The sequence below is a fragment of the Stigmatopora nigra genome, chromosome 19 (genome assembly GCF_051989575.1).
Source record: "Stigmatopora nigra isolate UIUO_SnigA chromosome 19, RoL_Snig_1.1, whole genome shotgun sequence".
Taxonomy (NCBI): Eukaryota; Metazoa; Chordata; class Actinopteri; order Syngnathiformes; family Syngnathidae; genus Stigmatopora; species Stigmatopora nigra.
This window is the reverse complement of record NC_135526.1, coordinates 1,640,216-1,662,702: the sequence shown is the minus strand read 5'-3', so window position 1 is coordinate 1,662,702 and position 22,487 is coordinate 1,640,216. Positions and strand designations below refer to the sequence as shown.

General features: G+C 36.0%; 1 long non-coding RNA gene across 1 annotated transcript; it reads left to right on the top strand.

Moving 5' to 3' along the window:
• Positions 1-12,439: 12,439 nt before the first annotated feature.
• Positions 12,440-22,281, top strand: LOC144213149 (uncharacterized). The gene is made up of 3 exons (XR_013329897.1): positions 12,440-12,478; positions 17,796-17,869; positions 22,203-22,281. It is a non-coding gene; the product is annotated as an uncharacterized LOC144213149 (long non-coding RNA).
• The last annotated feature ends 206 nt before the right edge of the window (positions 22,282-22,487 follow it).

Sequence of the window (22,487 nt, the reverse complement as noted above, 5' to 3'; positions counted from 1 at the left end):
TCATCAAATGCCTGCACAGCGCCATAAAGTGGAGGAGGAGAGGTGTCACTCCCTAAACAGGATATATGGCCTCTCACCGAGACACAAATTAGACAGTAAATACATTACGGTGCAGGTAGCCGCTTCCCTTAGCAACATGTATTCATGGCTGCCGGGACAACAACAACTACAGAAAAATACAAGTATATTGTAAAAGTTGATAGTTTTTGTTGGTGTACATTTGGTGGCATAGATAGACGGAGATCTGGTTAGAACAGGTTTAAGTGCCATTTCTAGTAGTTTTGAGGTCAACAGGATTTCCAGGTACTTGGACGTTTGGTCGCCTAGACATTTGGTCGCCGGTCTTTTGGTCGCCGGCCTTTTGGTTTAATGTCAAATATATTCATGAAAGAGAGTTTAATATCTAAATACTGTCTGGTTTTCATCCATTTATTATCTCCCTAATAAAAGATAAGTAATAAAAAATTAAAAAATAAACGGTTAGAACGCAGTTTCCCCCTCCAAAGATCAAGAATAGGTCAAAATAAGAACGGGTCAGCTAAAAAACAAAAATAGGCCTTAAACATGTTTAAAATCTGACTTCATCATAGGCATAATTCATAAGATTACCATATCGTGATCATGCATATAACTCCCAAAATGTTGTACAAACTTTTAATTGGGTTCCCATTTAAAAACTAAAGTCACAGTTTGTTTTGTCCTGGAATAACTCCAACATCGCTATGTGAAAAGTTACAATTAAACAGAGCAAAGATCTCTGTTTGTATCTATTTATTTTTGGGTTGTCGTAGCAGCAGTATCAGCACAAACAGCCAGAGGTAGCGTGCATGAGCTTCTGTAATTAGGACAAGCGTTTGGCCTTTTTCTCCATAACCATCGGAAAAATACGCTTTCCTCCGATAAGCAGAGTTATGTACGAGGAAATTAACTAACATGATATGCCAGATGGCTTGTTTTTACAAGACTGTCCATCTGGGGGGAAAAAACTACGAATAGAATGACATGCAAATTCAAAAGGAGTCGAGATGATTTGACATCTAGTGTGTATCCAATCGGATTAAAAAAATAAATAAAAATAGGGCATAAAAAATAGTGTTAGATATATCGTAGGGAAGACATGTTTTTTTGGTTGATATTATTTTATTTACTTCATACATGCCAGTACCAAATATGTTATAATGTTTACATTGATTAGAAGTATGTTCTTACAAATCCTTGAAATAGGAGCTTCTGTAAAAAAAAGTGTTTTTAAAGACTTAATTATTCGAATGCTCATTTTCTGACTGTGATCGACACCACAAAGTATAAATATGCATGTCGCAATAAATGGCTACCCAAACAAAAAAAAAATCTGCTTCTACTGAGAGGATTAAAACGCAACAGAAAAACAATCCATTATGGCAGAGCCTTAAGGATCTTGCTCATTCAAGCATTGAGTGAATTAAAAAACTTTATTTTACAGTCATTGCATGAATTACTAACACATTGACACACCCAACATCCTTTTAGCGGAACATTACACTTTGGGCCAAATGTTTCTATCTTGAGGTTAAAAGGTTTTTTGATTTTCAAATGTTCCATTCCTGTGAGATCGTAAATATACAAATTTTAGAGGTCTACAACAACATATATAGATATAATGGACGGGAAAAAATCCAGAACTAATTTTTGTTGCAAAAAAAAAACTGAATTTGAGATATTGTTAAATCTTATTGACCAGGAACCCGCTAATATTTCATCTCCGCTTTTAAACATGAATGCTTTATGCATCTTGTAGTACGTCTGGGGTGTCGCAGTATGACAGTCAAATCTTGTCCAGTGCTAGATTAAATGATATATTAAATCTCCAAGCAATTGGCATTCCCCCTGCGGCGTATGACAGTGCCAGCTGCTTGACATGTCCAATTAAAGCTTATCAAATGGCTTTTATGACAGGCGACACCTGGACCCCCATGTATACTTTGTCAGGACTATTAAAAAAACAAAAAACAAACAAAAACAACAAAAATGCCATGAGAAAACAACTATTCCTAAATGTCTAAATTTCCGTGACCGGACGTTGGGTCGCCGATCAAATGTACTATTAATGATATTAATGATATTAAACAGTACTTAAATATTAAATAGTACTTGGATATTAAACATACTTGGATATTAAACAGTACTTAGATATTAAACAGTACTTAGATATTAAACAGTACTTGGATATTAAAAAGTACTTAGATATTAAACAGTACTTGGATATTAATCAGTACTTGGATATTAAACAGTATTTGGATATTAAACTGTACTTGGATATTAAACTGTACTTGGATATTAAACTGTATTTGGATATTAAACAGTACTTAGATATTAAACTCTCTCTTTGATATTAAACTCTCTCATGAATATAATTTTGAGAGCTGACTTCAACAGTAAACTCTCAACAGTAAAAAAATGCAATACATTTAAATGCTAAAAATTATAACTATCAATAGAACTGTCGGCCAAAAAAAATGTTTATGATAATTTGCACATCCTTTTGTGAAGTAGCATCATTTTTTTTGAATTTGGAGGACAAAATAAAGTACCTTAACAGTTATTCAGGGAACATAAGAAGATTTTATAGATGTTCCATACTGCAGTTGATGTTGAATGTGCTATTGACTTCTATTCAGTGCTGGCTTCTATACTTTAGTTTTGGGACATCTTTTGTGTTGCTATTCTGTCAACCACAACATCATTATCTAGGACAAACATGCTCATATGCCATTGTAACCCTTTCTTTACAATACTTGTGCTAGTAAGAAAAGTTTGTAGTGTTTTAGGAGTGTAGAAAAACATTTTTATTGTGGGACTGAACCCTTAGAAAATGTATGGGCAATTGCTTGTTTTAGCCAAGAACTGCTTGATAACTTTAGATAGATTTTAGTCACATTTTTTAATATATATAGACATATCTATATTTACAGTATATATCTGGAGCACAGCCCTATTAGAAAAATGTAATTGCAACTTGTCATAAAACCCAAAAAGTTGACACATCTGTATCCAAAATATCTAAAATGAGGGCATCTTTATATAAGTAGATTTATTTGTTTAGTCATTTGGCATTTACATACCTCTTTTTAACACTTGGCGTAGTTACTGGATTCTTTTCCTGGTGGATATTTTGCCGTCTTGGGCTCTTTTTTTTCATGCACCTAAAAAAAATAGCTATTCAACTCATGATATGAATCTTTTTTTGCTTTTTTTTTGCTTTTTTTGGCAGCCTGGCCATAGTTTTGCATGATTGGCTCTCTCCCTGTCCTCTCCCACTCTCACTGACGTGCATTTGATTTGTCACCAGCATCCAGAGTCTTAACAGAATAGTTGAAAGAATCTCCGAGTAAACGTTCTATCTTGGCACACTTGAGCGCTGCAGAAACTGACTATTCAGCTCAAGCATCTTTCCAAGTACTTCAGACCCCCCCCCCCTTTTTTTTTTTTTAGATGAAGAGGGTGGGATTACAATTCACCACCAAAATAAAGAGAATGCTTGATGTGAAGATGACTTGGCACGTAAAAAGACGCAGGCCGTGAAACGTTATTATCATATGATAAGATACCGTTTTTTTTCTTAATCCTTTCTTGAGAGGAGGCTAAAAAGAAAATAGGGCAAACTTAAGTAATTGGCTTCAAAAGTTGCGCCTGTCTCCACTTCCAATTGAGCCTGACGAGGAGTAACCTGCCAGGCTTGTCAACTCTACGGCACTTGAACATTCTTAGGCTGGCTAAAAGTGTCCGCCGTGGATTGGAAAGTTGAGTGGAGTGAGAGAAAATGGACTTTGTTATCATACCTATGTCATATTTCCTTCTTTCTAAATGAAAGTTTTGATATCATGTCTACTGTTTGAAATACTAGTGGCCTTTTGTGAACTCGTTACTTGATACAATTTATCGGGAATGGGAGGGTTGGCAGAATGGGAAGTCGCATTCATCCGCCACTTTAAATGGATTAGACGTCTAGGAGCGATAAAGTCGGTAGAAATCATAGCAGAAGGATGATTGGACCTCTGTGCTTGGCGATGAAAGAATTGATAAATGACAATGGGGAAATTGAAGTCAACAATGTCAAACTGACATTTTCATTGGCCGGAAAAAGATCCCTCCATTCGCTATAATAAAAATTTGGGAAAATTTCTGTAGGACACAGCTATAATAACATTTCTTTTTTAAAAATTGTAATAAATAATATAAAATAGATGAATTTTTATCTTTTATTTATATTCTGTAGGACAGAGGTATAATAACATTAGTTTTTTATTGTAATAAATAATATAAAATAGATTAATACCAGTTTATCTTTTTTTTAATAAAATTTCTGTAGGACAGAGGTATAATACCAGAAAAAATATTATAATACAAAATATAAAATAGATGAATACCTTTTTTATCTTTCATTTTTTGTAACATTTCTGTAGGACAGGGCTATAATAACATTAAAAAAATATTATAATAAATAATGTAAAATAGGTGAATACCTTTATTTATCATGTTTATTATTTTTAATCAAAAATACAAAGCTGTGTGAGACAATTTTTTTTCAATAATTTTACCTTCCTTTTTGAGGTTAGCAATGTCTTTGACATTTTATTGACTATTAAAATAGCTAAAATGTCCTAATGAATTCAGTCAAGTAATTGCAGCCGCCCTAGTTTACCTACCATTGAATGAACTTGGCCCCTCCCCATTCCAATTGGCGCCGACATCAATAATCCGCCAAGCAAGTTAAATATTTAAAAAGATGAGTTTGACACGGCTGTCTTAAGTCAAAGTTAACGCTCATTTAGCAACATCGACTTTCAAGACCGATCCAATCTGGTGGCCGAGTTTACACGAGTATTATTGGCCGTCCTTGTCCCTCGCTATTAATCTCCTGTCTTACCGGAGATAGTGTTACAAATTACAGTGAAGGTGACAACATTTAGAATTGATAAGAGAAGCTGCCGCCGGGCAATGAGTCATGCACATCCACAAAGATTTGATTTTCTGTATACTGTGGAATCCGATAAGATCAAATGTGAACGTGTCCACAGAAAGCAGGTGCAGTGTAAACATTCCTTCCTCTATATCTTGCTTACTGTCAAAGTTTCTTAAAGCCCAGTGGCATAAAAACAACAACATAAAAAAAAAAAACATGCCTGCTATAATATCGGTAATTCTTGCCCATGATAGATGTCCAAAAAATTAAAGTTAGGTTAGGTATAGTTAAGTTCATCAATAGTTATACTTTAATATAATTATAAAACGATACAGTGGGACATCTGATTCAACTATATATATTTAATTAATGGAAATTCTACAGTGCGGTAATTTCTCCTGCCCATTTAAGGCCATAAATCAAAACAATTACAAGGTTATTGATTAATCCAATTGTGTAAGCAAAATTCAATAATAACAAATAAGGTCGGAATCCAAAAGCAACTCCATTAGAAATTAAATAACTTAAGCGTCCTTCTAGGTCTGCATTCTGGGGAAAAGGTCAGTCCTATCTTCCAGTAAACAGTCCTTGGAACAAAGACTTGGTGACTATGTAATAGTATTACAGAATTAATCCAACATTTATGCTGTGAATTTAAATCAAACATCAAACGTGTTCAACTTATTAAGGCAAACATAACTTTTAACCCTTTTTATAAAGCAACTGACTATTTTTGGTCATTAAAAAAACAACCTATTGCATTTCTTTGTTACTATTCTAGTTTTACTACAAAATACTTCAACTTAAGTTGTGTTTGATCATGGTGAGAAGGACCCCCAGGCGCCAATTGGCTACCTCGCTTCTGTCAAACTGCCCCAGGGCCTTCTATGGCTACAATAATAACTTACCGTCATTTAACGTGGCGTGAAAAAACAATGCAATGCAAATGTGTCTTTGAGCGTCCTAACAAAACAAAAACGCTACATAAATCTAATGCTATTATTATTATTAGACATCTGTTGACGTCTATGACAGCCCATGAATTCAATGAAGGGTTAAACAGGGTATAAAACTTGAACATGATGACAATATCATACAATCTACAGCAATACTTTGTTTGACATCCACAATAAAAGTGATGGCAGGAAGAAAAAGAAGTGACAGCATCTGCACAACAATTTAGTCAATCTCCTAATTAGGCACAGTGCACATTTCCAGTCGTGGGGGGGGGGGGGGGGGGGGGGGGTGCAGCCCTGGGGCATTGTATGCTAGCACTTCAATTTGTTTTGTGTGCACGTTTTGGGACGAAAAAAAAGTGAAAATGCAAGCACTATGACATTTGTATGCTCCAACGAAGATGTCACAATGACAAAATGATGTGTGACAGTTTGGAAATCTGACCAAATGATTCATGAAAGTGCAGCTCGCTCGGCGAGGATAGACCGGCGTGACCATAGTAAAAAATACAAGGTTGCGACTAGTCATCTGTGCACAAAAGAAATTGTGCTGATGATGAAATACTACCCACACGGTAATAGAGAACCTCCGTACTATCAACAAAAATACGTTATTATAGTATTCTCGTGAAGCAAAGTGATACGGGAAAGGAATATTATATAATTTTTTAAATTTAAACGATAACCAATTGTTTTTCCTCCCAAAAAATATGACTAGGGCTCACTCCAGCACCCCCGACAGCCATGTGAAGTTAGGCAAGGCTGCAATCATTAAAAAAGGGGTGCTTGAGCAAAAATAAGTTATAGTATTCTCGTCAAGCGAAGTAATATGGAAAATGTATACATTATTTATTGATTTTAATTTAAAATAATACATTTTCTCCCCCCAAAATTTGACTGGGCTTCACTCCAGCACCCCCGAGAGCCTTGTGAAGTTAGGCTAAACTTATTGTGTGAAATTCACAGAGACAAACCTCCAATTTATTCCATATTGGCTGTAAGTCATTAAAAAAAGGGGTGCTTGAGCATTGCTTAATTAAGAGACAAACCTCCAATTTATTCCATATTGGCTGCAACCCATTAAACAAAGGGGTGCTTGAGCATTTCTTAATTCCTCCCACCCTCCAATGGGACGTCTAATTCTGTCAATGGCAACTAATGTGCTATAAAAAGGCTTTAAAATTTAAAAAAAGTAATTAAAGTGCATCATCAAAGTTCATAGACTTACAGTAGCGTATATATAGAAATCCCAATAGAGCCTCTAACATTATTGAATATGTTCAAGGAGTTTAATTTAAGTCATTAGGCTATTTCCAGCATCATAATTCACCACTCTTTGCAATTACACTGAAAGTCTACTAGCAATGCCTACTTTCTTTTTCCCTTCCCTTCCCTTCATTTGTTAAAAGGAATATAATAATTTTACGATCACATTGACACGATGGATGGGGAAACAAGTCCAATCCCGACTTGTCAGAAATTCATTGTGTTCATTAAAGCATCATGATCTTGTCTATGATTCATGATCTCTATGTAGGGAAGATATGTAATTGGAATGTAAGCGTAAAGGGAAAAAAATGGAGGAAAAAAAGAGAGGCAACGGTGCACTGAACAGGATTTCAACTGTGTCCTCTCAGAGTCGTTATTTTTTTTCTTTCCCTTTCTACTTGCACATCAAAGTCACATTTCAAGCGGTGCCTAGCAGTAATGATTGGCCCACATTTCTCAAGCTTAAATGCACTTTTTTTCTTTTAGCACAACACTTTCTTGGTATTTTTTTGTTCTCTTTTTCCTGAAATTAAGACTTTGTGGAAAATGACTAAGTCCTCACCTAGTTGGTTACATGTTGTTTACAAGGATAGATGTTCAATTTATTTGAAATGGGATTTAGTGGTGGTGGTTGTTTTTGAATGTTTATGATGATAGTTTTTTCATAGTTTTAGAGATCCAATCCATTTTGAATGGGAAAGATGGCAGTGACTTATAAGTGATCCTTCATTTATAAATTATTGACTTTTATAAACAAGGAAAGATGTCCAATGTATTTTAAATGAGTTGTTGGCTATGAATAATCTTGATTCCGAAGCAATGAAAGTTTCCGAGGTAAGAGTTTATTCATAATGTTCGGCAGTGTGTGCTCTTTTTTTATTATTATTATTTTAATGCTCATCATGACTAACTCATAAGCTAGGCAAATATTTTTAAAAAATCTTGATTAAGTAAAATGCCAGTTGATTAAAAACCAAATCAAATTAGACCACAATATTAAAATTTGCTATTTAAATGAGGTCTCATTTATAAATTGTTTTTGACAATGATAGATGTCCAATTTGATTGTGGAGGGTTGGTGTTGAATTTTAACTTTGACTCCAAGTGAAATTTCTGATGATATTTTTTTCATAATTTGTTGACAGTCATAGAGATCCAATCCATTTTGAATGGGAAAGATGGCAGTGAATTATATAACATTTCTGGAAGGGTATATTTCTGAAGTGAGCATTTATTTATAACTTATTGACAGTTATTTAACAAGGAATGTATTTTAAAGGAATTGTTGGCTATGAATAATCTTGATTTTGAAGCAGGGAAAGTTTCTGAGGTAAGAGTTTATTCATAATGCATTGACTCCCATTGAAGGTAATACATGTTCAATCCATTTTGACTGGGAGGATGCAACATCTCCCAGTCAAAATGGATTGGACATCTAGGCCTGTCAATGCCAGTTAGCGGTTAAATTGTAAGGCTAGAACATCACACATCAAATGCTTCCAGGCATGGGTATCCAAGCAGTACCTTTTGCGAGCATCATCCCACTGACGAGTTGTCATATCACGTCGGTAAATGTACAATTTGCTCTTTAAGGTTGTTGCAGCTTTTCTCTTTTTCTCTTGTGCTTGGAGAAACTCTAGTCGTGACAGTTCTGGTTTTATTGCGTCAACTCGTAGAGAAACTTAGCTCCCTTTCCTAGTCTGTTTATTTGAAGATTTGCCCTTGAAATCCTCACACTTTTTGGTATAATATCTGCATCAAATCAAGTGGAAGATCATTTTGTGTCAAATCCTCAATAACGTTAATTGGATATTTTTTTTCTATCACCATTCAATTAAAATGTCCTTTTTGGGAGACACATTTATGAGAATACAAAGAAGCTGATAAGCCATAAGCAATTTTAGATGACAGCTAAGTATTCTTTGAGAATTTAACTCAGTTGTTGCCATTGACTGTGGAACACGTCCAATACTATTTGAAATTAATTGGATGTCTTTGAGTGATAAACATAAATACATTTCAGAAGGATTTGGCAAAACGTCTATCAACAAATGCTGTATTCATGTTGGAATATTCCGTTTTTATTTTGGTGTGGACAATTGAAGTGATGATTTTTCTGCTAATTACTTTAGAGCAGTGATGCTTTGAATATAAAGGATGCGGTTTTCTACATTTAATGAGTTGATGATGATGATGATGAGAAAATCTACTAGTACTGATTGGCTTAAATATGAGCTTCCAATTTCCATTCTAATTTGTGTTCATTTCATTTAGAAAAACTGCATTTATGGATGGGAAAATGCAAGAAATGGAGTTATTGTATATTCATGTGGTTTTTCTTCTCTATTTTGCAATGTTAGGCAGTGTGTGCTGTTTTTTATCATTATTTTTTTAATGCTCATAATGACATTCACTCATAAGCTAGGCAAATATTTAAATATATATTTTCTCCAGTAAAATGCCAAAGTTGATTAAAATCCAAATCAAATTAGACCACAATATTAACATTTGCTATTTAAGTAATGTCTCCTTTAAAAAAATGTTTTTTTTTCTCCATTGGTAAGCATTATAATTATATTTTTTTAACATTTGTAGATTAATATTTTGGAAAAAAACTCTGATTTAAAAGCAGAAAACTTCTTTTGGCTAAGTCATTTTATTTTTATGCCTTTAATATTTAACTCTTTGCTTTCCATTTTCAAGAATAGAAGTCCAATTCCCTTCCAGTCCAAATTTATTGGATGCCTGGTACCATAAATGGCTTCAATAAGTGTCCCATTAAGAGTTAATGATTGTATTTTTTCCATCAATTGCTCCGAGGGGACTTGAAGTTTCTTTGGCGAACTAAACTTTAGCCTTAACCCTATTAATATGTAAAGATCCAAGAAAAACGCTATCCGTGTGTTTTAGTCACTTAGACCTCATGAAAAATTTCCGAGAGGCCAACGAAGCGACCAAATGAGGCGATGACTTCTTTGAGGCTTGCTTGGCCCACCACTTGTCTCGCTAGACAGCCCGTCAATGTGCACATTTGCGTAGGGTTGGGGAAACATGGCTGGCTAGTGGGTGGGTGGGGTCAATCCCAAGGCATCACATACCACTTTATATCTTGAAATGCAAAAGGCTATAAATGCATAATATTGTGCAGCCTGCTACCTTACTGCATTGCCCTCTTTTCTCTATTTTTTAATTATTACTACCACTATTTTGCTCCTACCCAAAAGAAATATCTATTCAAGTAAAATGAATGCTAATTAAAAGTCACAGATTTAAAATGTAGCATATTTTCACGACTATAAGGCGCACTTAAAAGTCTTAAATTTTCTCCAAAATAGACAGAGCGCCTTATAATGTGGTGCGCCTTATATATGGAAAAACATTAAAATGTGTCATTCATTGAGGGCACCTTAAAATAAGTTATATACTGGACTTTTTGCTACCCAAATAAGACCCTTTTTACTATATTAGGTCTGTGCTTTTAATTTTTTAATTGTTATCTCAATTCAGGTCTTATTCAACCCTTTTGGGAAAAAATATGATTATTTAAATTCATTGTCAGTTCAGATTACAGCATCTATTGACTTCTCCATTTCAACTAATGCATCCAATTGGACGTCAATTGTCGTCAATGGCAACCAAAAAGGCTTTGACTTTGCGTGACAACGTAAGATTTTGCAAACAAAACAACAAATAAAAGCAATCGCCAGAGTGTAATAACACGCAGGGCTCACTTTTAGTTGAATTTTTGACTATTGTGATTGGAATCCAGGACGTGGCGCTTTCATGCACAAAACAATGTCTGGTCTTTTTTTATTCCGACACTGGACTGCTTGATAACAACTAACACGGAGGCCGAATACCCTAGCGCTGGCGCTGGTTGCCACGGTAACGCTGTTTGTACGGTATGCTCCGTTGAACTGAAGCTCATTAGTCGAGTGAAAAATTTTAGAAACCTTTTTTTACAGGCCCTTTTAAACCGTAAAAATACCGACAAAATAATGACAACATAGCTTTGCTGTTTAATTCTTAGATTAGTTTATTGCAAGTCAATGTCCAATTCAGTTAATTCATTCCTACTTCTAATGGAATTGGACGTCTATCGCCATTTTGAAATACTTTGCGTTTGTGGGCGTTAAAGCAACAGCTGCACACAATCTACACACACACACAGATGGATAAACAAATCTTTTTTTTCTTCCTCCAATGGCTGTCCAGATTGCACCAGATTAAAAGATTTGCCTTGTGTCCTTTCACCGCAAATCAAGGCTCACAGCTAATGTTGCAAATGTTTTCAGCTTTCTAATGTTCACCAGTATTTTGCATTATTTAAGATATGTGAACAAGGGATTTGGAAGTCGTAACCAATTACATTTACTCTTGTTACTACAAATAAGTCATCAAATATCTGACGTCCAAAAAAAATCAATAAATCTTGCCATCCGTCCTTTTCTTTAAGTGAGTTGCTAGATGTAATAACTCTAGGAATTGATTTAATGCATTTTAATATGGTTTGCATGCATCATTTAATTCCATCCAGTCTGTTTGTGTCCAGCATTTTTAAATGCATTCATTTATACATAAATATTTCATTGAAAGGACCCTTGCTGTGAATCCTGATTTCACTTTTTCCAACCAGTTAAGGCAGGATTGGATCTAAAAAATCCACATGCTCCAATTAATTAGCTGCATTTTAGTATGGGAACGGATTGTCATTTGTAATCCAGGCCGATAAAGATTTTCTTCTTCCAGTTTTGCAGGCCTCATCAAACCTCCGTTGGCGGAGGCAGGTGAGCGTTCTATTGTTTTAAAAAGCGCACGGTGTCGTGCAAAAGCTGTCGACAGCACTTTCGCACAATAACAGCCGCGGGGAAGAAAGAAATGCAAGTTGCAATACTTGCCTTAGTCCATTGTGTTCACTTTTCGCCTTCTCCAAAGACCAATTGACAATCGGAACTAGTGCTTTCAAAAATGCTTTAGGAATCTGGAAAGGATCTAGTAGCTTTTAGCTGTTAAATCAAGACTAATGTTAACATTGTGTTCAACTCCGTTGACAGCGATAGGAATCAAATCTGTTGCCGGGTAAATTAGGGCACTGGGTGGAATTAATTGACAAAATTAATGGGATTATTTTAGAGATTATTTTTGTTGAAGAAGGGAGTTAAAATATTCCTTGATATATTTTTTAATTGTATATTTTTTTTATTTCAGGACAAGATTTGGCAGAAATGTGGTGCAGTTGAAGTAAAGGATGGACTTGGATTTTTTTATCGTCAAAAAAATAGATGCACAAGAAAAAGTGGCGTTAAAAAAGGTATGTTAGGCATGTTTATTTGGACTTTTATAATAGATCAAGTTACAGATCTTTAACTAAACATCTGCAAATGGTTTAAAATGTTGAAATCAGTTTAAAATCTGTATAATAGAAAATTAAGTAGGGCTGCAATAAGGCCAAAGTGCAGTTTTGAAACAGAAATTCATTAGAAAATGGCCTGTACATGAAGCTTGAGTTCAAATAACCAGCGCCTCTTCATTTCAGTGTCAAATTCTTGTGTATAATTGCAGTTAATGTACAGACTTGTGTAGAATTGCAGTTCATGTATGAGACCAATAACAGCAAAGTAGTCCGTCATGAATGGAAAATAGTTTGCACACATTGAAAAACAACAATGTGCTGTTGGGCAAACATTCACACAAACAATGTGGGAGGTAAAGGAAAGGGCAAAGGAATTGTTGTTTGAAAGCATGTTTGTACTGTATCATCACAAGGTAATACCTGCTGTAATTAGTGGGATGGGGGTCTACCTTGCTCATAAAAGAGAGGAGATCATTAAGAAGAGGGCAAACAAATTGCTCTGTTGCACAGATTATACTTTGACTTGAAAATCATATCAAATATGGGCCAAGTCTCCTCTGTCAGTCGGTAATAAGATCCTTAGTGAGTCATGGTAATTAGCTCAAGGTGAAGATTGTTGCAGATTTTACTTCCGACTTAGCACAAAGAATTCACATTTTGCTGCAGTGTAAGCTTTAGATAACTGTTTTGAAATAACTTTTTTAGTGGAAAATAATTGAGCAATAGAACATATTCAACTGTTTGTGTTGCAGAGAAAATGTTTACAAATCTCTGTAATGATGGGAAGAAGGAAATGAGAGTATTTTACGGACTATAGGATGCTTTTTGTTGTCGTTTAGATGGGCTTGCAACATTTTTTGGGGGTGTGGCTTATATGTACTAGTGATAAACCTATTGAATGTCTCAGCAAGGATTATTGGATGCCGTAAGATTGAATATTTTTGAAAAAAATCTGGTTTGGACAATTGAAAATACGTTGGTATCGTGGTAATAAAACGGATTGAGGTCAAGACACAGACATGAGTACTTTTAAACTTTATTCCTCTTAATTTAAACATGTTCTTTTTTGGTCTCTACTGATTGACACATCTTAATTTTGGTTTATCTGACCATTTCCTCTTGTAAAAGCAATTTTAATCTATAAAATTGTAGGGGCATCTCCTTTATCAGCCCCCCTAGAGGTCAAGCCAAAGATTTGCAATTAGATTCATGTCTTGAATATGACGGGGCCATTTGAATGTAGTCATCTTCTTGCAGGGCGTCCATTCATTTGCCCGTTTGATTGAATTATACGCTTCTTACTTCTATTAGCCATGCTATTCATTTGCTTTGGTGGAGTTCTGTTGTCGGAAATACGATTTTGTCATTTTCACTGAAATCTGGACCCAAGTGAACCAGTTTGACACCTAATTTTACCTCAAAAGTCTTCATTTTTGTTCCTTTTTGGAGGCAGTTGTAACATTCACAATGAAAATATTCACTAATGGTATACTGTGAGGTCGTACATGCCCAGCTGAGACATGAATAAAATATAAAGAGGAAAAGATATTTTTCTGATTGCACATTAGCTGCTTTGAAGAACAATTGAAAGCTTTGTGTGTGTGTGTGACTTGGCAATCCATGACACATCCATCGGCAACCTTACAAAAAGCCATCTCTTGTGCTGTGTGATTACCAACTTCCTCGGCGATGGCTTTGAATATTGAAGTCGCTGCTATTAACGGAATTAACTCCAGCCAGAAACGCTTCTCGGGGAGAACATACCAATTCCATTATCTCAGCTGGACGCTGGCCATTCTCTTCTCAGTCACTCTCTCTCTCTCTCTCTCTCTCTCTTTTAGCTCGCCTTCCTTGTAGCTTGCTCCTTTCGCTCAAATGCGCTCCATCAAAGCCGTTCCGTTTGAAATATTCATACAGCTGGGAAAACTGCATTGGAGTCCCTTTCGGGGAGGGATTATCATATAAAAAAAATGTCATTTTATTAGCTCTTTTAGTGCAATGGACAACAATTGATGTACAATCATCTGTGTTTATCACTTGTAAATGGACAATTCAGTTGAAGTAGACATCAATTACGACCACTTTTTGCATTGTCAATGGCAACCAATGTGTTGGCAAATCTACTCTATCTAAAGTACTGCAAAATCAGGTTTCTAGATTAACTGAATGTCGAATTTTGCAATCAAATATCATGTACAGGTTTAACTTTTTTTAGGAGGGATTTGAAATTGGACCTGATCGTGTCGTTTTCAGAACATCGGGTAAAATGAAGTTTTTAAAATATGTTGATTTGCAAAACAATATGTTTTTGCTAATTACTGTCATAAATGTTGGATAGTTTTGTTCAAATTGGAAAAAAAATCCTTGTACAATTCCGAGGTATCAGATCGAGATTAGTATAGGCCAGGGGTAGGGAACCTATGACTCAGGAGCCAAATGTGGCTCTTTTGATAGGCACATCTGGATCTCTGCTAACCTGTGAGCAAAAATATGGAAACCACTGGTGACAGAGCTGAGATATTGTTTTTTTATCTGCATTAGACTCTTCTGGAATGCATACTATCATAAATATGAAATCAGGACACTCCTACTTTACAGTATCGATACTTTTTGACAAACAATCTCTGTATTGGACTTCTAGTAACCATCTACTGACTTGTTATGAATCTTTCTTGCTTGGAAGGAAACAATGCGGCCCATGATAAATATAAGTTTGAGACTCTGCATGTTTCTTGTTGTTTTGATCTGGCACCGCTATGATTTTCTTCCCACATGAAGGAGATGATGTTAGAAGAGAGTGCTTGATGAGAAATAATGCCTCCCCATCGCATCCCACCATCACCCAACCCGTCCCTTCTCTCTCTCTTTCTCTCTCTCTCTCAACTCAATGTTTGTCAGGTCGTGTGTGCTTCTCCCTTTGATGCTTGCTCTGAACTACATGGAGACATACACCTCTTCTGTTTTTGTCTCTGACAGAAGTGAGGTTTTTTCTATTTTTTTTTTCTAGTTTTTCCTTTTGACGGGGTGCTCTTTCCGCCCCGCGTGAGACAGCGTAGAAGCTGTTCCATGTCAAACAAATGGTAATAAATCTCCACGCTATTTCCAAACATTTCGGAAGGCTAGAAACCACATTCCGTGTTTTTGATGGTAATACTAATTTTAGAGAATTGTGTCTGGAGTTGTTTAGGATGAGGTGGAAGTTAGGTGGTCTTTTAGGGACAGTGGACATCTATTTATAAAGTATAATTAGTCATTGCGTATGTGTGGTGGTGGTAGTGAGTAATAGAGGGAAATTGATATTGAAAACAACTCATGGATGCCAAAAGTTGAGCTAATTAGAGCTATAAAACAATTTAGTACATAATTCGTGCAGCAAAATGCAAACAGGCCTTTTGTTTTCTCTTACAATTTCGGTTCTTTTTTTAAATTTAATTACAATTACCATATTTTCATGACTATAAGGTGCACACTCAATGAATGACACATTTTAATGTTTTTTCCATATATAAGGCGCACCATATTGTAATTTTGGAGAAAATGTAAGACTTTTTGGAGAAAATTTAAGACTTAAGTGCGCCTTATAGTCGTGAAAATACGGTAGTCATTTTCTTACTCGTGTCTTATTCGATTTGTATTCATTTTTTAAAGTAATTTAATGAATTTTCAAGGTCTGGAACTGGCATTTCTACAAACAATAGATAAGTAGCATCTGTTTCCCATAGTTGTGTCGTTTGCCGTGATATGGGAGTTTAACGTACATCCACAAACAAACAGAATAGATGTACCTAAGCTAGTCAGTATAAAGCATCCACTTCAGAAATTACACGAGCCATGAAGTGCACAACCTGTCAAATTAAAGTAATTGCAGCCTTCAGTGTCTTCATTTCCCTCATGCATTCCGACTGTATAAGTGATGAATTGACTGCCAAGCACAAACAAGCAACGTCTTCTCAAAGGAGCTTCACAGAAATGCCGACTTGTTTGCCATGATAAAGAAAGAAAAGAAAAAAAGAGAAGAAAAAAAAAACAACTAAACCCTGGATTATCCTTTGGTGGCAATGGCTTTTATTCAGGGGTTTTTGTTTTGTATGTAATAACCATAGATCTTATGATAATATTATTCCTTTCACAATGGTATGGATGTCCTTTCTACATTTGAATTTTGCAAGCTTCAAATTGCACTTGGGATATTTATTGTATATATTCAATGGAAAGGAGACCTTTGAGTGACTTTTTATTCTGTCAAAAGATGCACAAAGCAAATCAAAGTGCATTATATATCATTCAAACTAAGGTCGTCAAAAGTTTCCATGCCGGGTATCCAGATATGATATGCAAGTACAAAAGTATTAATACTGCGTTGTTGTTGTTGTTGTTTGACGTTTTTTACGCTACCAAAAAATACCTAAATTTGTATTTTATGTTACTTTTAAAGTGGGAAGACTAAGCTATTTTTGATTGCAAAAGTATGATGAGTTAAATAGCATGTCATAGTGTGGCAAAAGCTTTTATGACAGCCCATCTAGCTGTCAATCCAAATATGATAACCCTCGATTATAGATAAAAGCATAAATTGTATAGGATTAATGGGACATTGATGTTAATTGTGCTAAAAGGATTAAGAATAGTGATGGAAAAAGAAATGGTGTAAACCACTGCACATGTTCAAGGTCCAATCTAATTTCTCAGCTTCTAAATATAATAGCTGTGGTCTGTATTCAGATGGAGGATTTCTGCTTTTATTAACGGAAAATTGAAAAGGACTTGCTGGTTTGAATACTTCAAAAGAAAAGTAGTACCTTGAAACTTCAACATATGCTCCCTCTAATTTTGCAACCGTGTATTCAAGTCGAGAAAGAATGCCGAGTTCTTTCTCCTTGTTGTATTGGACGACAATAACTGGGCGAGGATGAGGATGATGAGGATGAAAATGAAAGACGCTCTTCTTTAAAATGCCATTAAATGAAACGAGTGCATTGATTCTTGAAATGGATTTTTGATTTTTTTTTTCCAGGGCTTTTTTGACTTCTGGGCTATAGCTTCTTCTTTACTTCAGGCTTATTTCGATGAATTTTTTTGATTCACTTTAGCCAACGTGGATGATCGATCCATCACGTATTTTTCAGAACAGCTTCTAGAAATCAAGTCTTTTACAAAAGTGGTTGAAAATATTTGCGTTTCTACGCAGAACATCATTTGTTTTCTAAGCTGTCGTCATGTGTGGCTCTGGAAAAAGAGAACTACAAAATATTGACTTTTTATTTTGTATTTTCAGGATACTCGTCACCTCATTGGCTGATTTTGAATGAACATGGATTGGACATCCATCGCTGTCAATGGCACTGAAAGGTGAGCATTTTTAATGTTTTTTTCCCATATATAAGGCGCACCATATTGTAAGGCGCCCTGCCTATTTTGGAGAAAATTTAAGACTTTTAAGTGCGCCTTATAGTCCTGAAAATACTAATAGTTCTGGCATAGTTTTGTCTTAAATATTAAACCTAAATCCTTTAAAAAATAAAATATACCATTCTTGTATTTTATTCAACAACTAAAACAATACAAAAGACATTAACATCACATCATGGGAGAAAAAAAACAAGCCATTTTCTACATTTTGTCGCTCAATCATTTGTAAAAAGAACACAAGAACCAAGAGGAGAGAATCAAATTAAATAGATTTGTGAAATAATACAAAATTGTTTTATGCGACAATACTATATTGATCTCTTCTTACGTCTTGTCAGGAATACAAAATTATAGCCAAGTAATTATATTGATGTGGCTAAACTGTCCATAAATGTTGTGTACCATTAAACTGCTATTACCTTCCATTTCTTCAAAAAGTACCAAAAACATAGTCTTTACTCTCATAAAGTCAAATGACGATTTATAGACTTTAGCTAAATGTTTATTGCAGTCTTCAGCATTTTCTTTATCTCAACCAAAACCATAAATGATAAAATAACCCTACATAGTGGACTCATTGAATTTAATGGCCAACAGATATTCTCCATTTATTTATATATAGAAAGAAAATGCAATGATTACATTCAATGTAAACAAAGGGCATTTCAATTTGTGTAGTTATTTAGCATTAATTCATTTTTCTAGTAACATTGGTAACATTTAGTTTCTTCCATATATAAGGCGCACCACATTGTAAAGCACCCTGTCTATTTTGTAGAAAATTTAAGACTTAAATGCGCCTTATAGTCGTGAAAATACAGTTTCTGTTTTTATCCATTTTGATTGTTATATTAGTATTGATCTAATTCATTGTACTCGTTGGCAATGGCACTGAAAGATGAGCGAACTCTCTATTTTTGAGACGTCTCGGAAAAAGAATAAATAATAGACTCGAGGGGAGTGTCGATTTGACGGAAAAGTGAGCGTAAAAGTCCTAATTTGAGCAAATTCAAAAGACCTCCGTCCCCGATGGGTTTGAAAGGCTGCAAATTGTTCCTGACGTTTCTTCGACTGTCTTCTTCTTCTTCTTTGTATCCGGAATCGGACACCAATTCCCAGTCGGGCGCCTACTTTTGGCCCCCACGTCTGTTCTTTCAGATCTTCAGATTGGAAAGTACTGCGCACAGTTTGGGGGGTCTTCAGTGTATACACGCTTTATAAATGAGCCTGCTGAGACCCCGCCGTATGATCTGCCATGAGACGTTGATGTACAGCCCGAAGCTGTTCTCTTACTTCAATGGCCGAAATTGAATTTTTAAAACCACTACAAGGAATAAAATCCTTCATGCTGTTGTGTGGCTTGATTGCACTTCCAAATCTTCTCAGGTGCAACTTGCATAAAAGTATACTTTGTCAGGCAAAAATGCCCTGTGGGCAACATCACACTCATGAGGAAATGTTTGTGTATGCCTATGACTTTTTATTTTAAAGAGAATATCTACTATGGAAACTAAGAATTTTGTTTGAAAAGGGACTAAATGACTTTACAAGGGCCAAAAATGATGCTGGTAGTTTAGGTTCATTTGCAATTCCCGGTCCAAATGGATTTGGCATGGGCTGCCGTGAATGGCATTAAAATGTCAGCATTCACAGCCAGTTCTCCCAGTTTGCATGAATTGGGTGTTTTTTGATTAGTAAAGGGCAGGTAATGAGTTAATTGTGGGTGACTTGTATACATTTTGGAGGATTTCTGTGTCGTATACTGTTGTTTTCAGGGGTACTTGTGGCTGCTTTTGTGGTGCTTGTGGTCAGTTTAGTTGATTTTGGGTCAGTTTTAGTTGATTTTGGGGTCAGTTTTAGTTGATTTGGGGTCCGTTTTTTTATTTGGGGTCAGTTTTAGTTGATTTGGGACACTTTTAGTTGATTTGAGGTCGTTTTTAGTTGATTTGAGGTCATTTTTAGTTGACTCTGGGTCCAATTCTGGTGAATTTTAGATCATTTTATAGTCATTGTCTTGAGATTCAGAGACATTTGTAGTTGAGATAAAATAACCAGCATGGTAGATTTTTTTTTTGTTTTTTGCTGAGCCATGTCATAAATCAGTGAAAACAAATGCCTATTTATGCCAAAAAACCCAACGTTTTTTTTTTTTAGTTTTGAATTCCACTTGCCACCCACTTGGATTGTGCATATGTCATAAATTGTGACCGTTATAGACAGGCATAAGAAAAGCAAGAAACGTGGGAAGAAAAGCAGCATCTGCCTTTTAAATGCCAATGAGCAATTTGTGTTTTTATGGCGACTAAAAGGTTAAAGGCTTTTCATCCAGGAGGAAAACTGCTCTAGCCATGCATTTATTTATATAGCGGCTGCGAGGGGGGCCTTTCGGAGCGTCCCTACAGGGACACTTCCACCTCTCCAATCCCAAACACTTCCCCCGGTGGGCCGACTGGTGGAAAAATTTGTCTCGGAGCACTCTCCCTTCCCGCCTGGGGAGCGACACCCTGGGAAAAAAAGGCCGACATGAAAATGCAATTAAAAGCCTCCTCGCAGACCCTTTTTAGAGGGGGGCGGCCACGGCAAATGGATGGCGAGAAGGAACATGCTGCAGGACAGAGCGAGATGAGGTGTGGTGGTGAGGAAGAGGAGGAGGAGAAGGAGGAGGAGGAGGACGTGCCATCTGTATTCTTCACCTCAGCCACTCCTCTTGCATCCATCATTTGGCCACTCTGCCTTAATTTGAACGTTTCTCTCTGATGAGAGACACACAAGTGCACACGCTCAACCTATTTATAGCAGACGCTCTTCTGCCGCATCCCAAAAAATGCAATATTTATCAAGCCCCAATGACGCTTTTAACCCTTTGTGTATGTAGGAACTTGGCAAAAAAATTCAAAACATAATTTGAGGTCGATATTTGAACCATTGACCTTTTTTGGGGGGAAAATTACAATTAGAAGTGAAGTTGTAGTAGGGAATGAGGTGGTTTTTGTAATTAATTATAGTGCTTTTTAAATGTTAAGGCCAGACTTTGGTTCTTTTTTTCCAAGTAGCTGTACTTAGGAAATGTACTTAAATCATTCATTAAGGGGGTTTTATATTTCTATGGACATAAAAGGAAGTTTTTTTTTTGCAAAAATTAACATGCTTTTCAATGGTAAAACTCATGTAGTTACCTATCTCGTTAAAATGATTTATTCATGGACCCAATTAACCTTTGAAAATTGTAATTTTGAAGATTGTAGCATGTCATTTTTGACAGGTTAGCTTAGATATTCACAGGATTGTTGCTAACCTCAAAGTGTAGTTTGTTAGCCTCGTTCCTGGCGTCATTTCATCAAAAATAAGGCTTTAAAGCTCCAAACAGTACCTTTTTTTTCAATACCAATCTTGCATATGGAAAAAAAACAGGTCAGCATCACAAGCATCCGTAATAATTTCATCGCAAACCAAAATGAAATACGACACCGCTCCAAATGATCTCATCGTGTTAAATCGCCAAGGCCTGAAATCATGAATAAACCAGCATCACGTTGTTTTGCGGTTGAAGTTGCATCCATTTTGAACCATCCAAAACAAGTAAAAGAAAGTTAGCCAGAGCTTAGTAGACGTGATGAATCTAAATGCGCCATGTGCTTCGTCGACGGCCATTAAAAAGCCGAGAAGTGTCGTGCTCGCCTGCTGCAACATTTGCAAAAACGCCGCAATCGGAGAGCACGCGTCGCGGCGGCGGAATGCCACCGACGACTATGTTACGGCGAGGCAGGCCAACTAACGGAGACAAGCACTTTCCATTAGAAGGCCATCTGTTCCTCGTGCTAGCGTACGGCTGGCAGCTGTACACATGTTGAAGCAAGACCTCCAAATTGGACGCCAAATCCGAGCCTTGGCGTCTGCCTCGCGCTCCTCGTGAAAAGGGTTCGACAATTGGCTTCGATGTGCTGTGCGTCGTTATCTAGGATAGGCTTCATTTCAACTGCCGTTGCAATTAAACCCTCAAGCGACCAAGTATGTCATATACATATATTGGATTTATCTTTTATTATAGAAGTCAATCACCTCTGTATAGTCTCTCATTAGAAAATGGTCAATATTATTATGCAAAGCTACTTATAGTGAGTCCGCATCTAAAGTATGTACAGTTGACAATCGCAATGAATGAATGGGCTCTTTAATGAAAATGGATTGGACGTCTATTGATGTCAATGGCAGAATATAAGTTAACCTCACACACTGACATGTCTAACATGGAATTTTTGTCTATTCAATACAGGCAGATTCTTCTATGAACGCAACAACAAACTGACCAGAGGCGCTACTACAACATGAAGGCCACCTGTTTATCACCATTGGTATGTTCATTTATTATTATTTGAATAGGAAACTATGTTTATTGGAGCAAAATCCGACATTAAACAGTATTCATTAATCAGCATTACATAGGAAATAGACCGAATTAGGGCTTCCCTAAATCATTGTTTTACTCGTCTTTCAGCACCATGGACAGAGGTCACATTTGTGACTTGAATTGCAGGGATCGGATGAACTTTAACCTATT